Source organism: Phaethon lepturus, unplaced genomic scaffold (genome assembly GCF_000687285.1).
Source record: "Phaethon lepturus isolate BGI_N335 unplaced genomic scaffold, ASM68728v1 scaffold25366, whole genome shotgun sequence".
In the NCBI taxonomy this organism is placed as follows: Eukaryota; Metazoa; Chordata; class Aves; order Phaethontiformes; family Phaethontidae; genus Phaethon; species Phaethon lepturus.
Window position 1 is genome coordinate 1 of NW_010548644.1, and position 1,455 is coordinate 1,455.

Genomic DNA, 1,455 nt, shown 5'->3' on the forward strand with positions numbered 1-1,455 from the left:
CACCATCATCTCCTTCGGCAGCGCGAGGGGGAAGCCATCAGGATGCATTTGCCCCCGGCCCCGTTAGAGATTACAAGCATCTTCCCAGGACGTGGGACAACCAAAGGTGCAAACACGCGCAGCCCGGCTCCATGTCCGCACGCTCCCCTCCCGCAGGTCCTGCCCGGGGGCAGCCGAGGCGCAGGCCGCGGGGAACAAGCCCACCCGTGCGGGAACTACTCGGGTGGAAAATGCCCAAACAAGCACAACCTGGCTGAGACCCTTGGGCCAGGACCTGTAAAGCTGCTCGCTGTGACGCTGCCAGCATCCCGCAGAGCACTGCGTCCAGGTGGAGAGTCAGTCCCCTTGCAGGCGGGAGGGGAGGAAGCTGGCTGCAGAAAGATGCTCAATGTATGTTACTGGCACTCGCTCCGGGAACGCGGTCGATGATCTCGCACAGCCCAGGGCAGGAATCAAGCGTGCTTCAGCCCTGACCTCGCCTGACTTTCTTGCAGGCTGCAGAGGGGATGGGGACATGCCCCCAGCCCCACAGCCCATCTGAATTTACTGTGGGCCTTGTCTTGCGATGGCTTCTCCCTCCCGTGAGCCTGCATGGACGAAATGCGATCAGAGGCCGAGCCTGTCACCGGGTTTCAAAGGCGGCCGTGCAGGGCAAAACGCTCCTGTTCGGCCCTCGGGAAGGAAGGGGAGGGCCGCGGGGACACGGGCGACACGCCAGCCGCCTCCCTCGGGGATGGCAGTGAAGACCCCACGTGCTCAAGACGTGTTCCTATCCTGAAGACGAGGATCACAGCAGATCCCATCACTGTTGGCTCTTGCAGGCTCTCCTAGAAAAGTATTGGACAAAAAGCGCATTTAGAGGAAACAAACCAACCAAACGTGCACCCGCCAGCTAGAGAGGGCTGTCATGCCGGGGCTTGCCTTTCTGCAGCCATCTCTCCTTTCTCCCTCTAATGCTGTTGCCGATGTTTATTTTAAGCTAAAGGTGTTTTGAAGCCTGTGCCCTCATGCTGGATTCAGCAAAACAGAAGGGATGCAGGGTCCAAGTTCTGTAACTGTATCAAAACTCTTCCTCCTCCTCCCAGTCAAAATCTGCTAGATTTTATTCTTGGTCTTCCCAGAAATCCCCCAGGCTTGCACACCTTCCATTCCACTACGCTGCCCACCCGCGCAGCAGTGCCCATGTCATCATTTGGGCAGCTTAAATGCCCTCCCCCATCCTCGCTGGCCCCACCTCGGTGGTGGGAAGCGGCTCCACCATGACGCAAACTGACCTTCCGAAAGAGACTCGCGGGTTTCCCAAGGTCTGGCTTGTGTAACGCTCGCACCGAGAGCCAGAACCCGCAGCAGAGCTGGCACGGGCTCCAAATTTCCATTTCAAAGGAAATTTCAGCGTGTATTTTGCTTTACAATTCTCCAGGAGCGTCCCGGTTACAGCCCACCTCCCACAGCAGG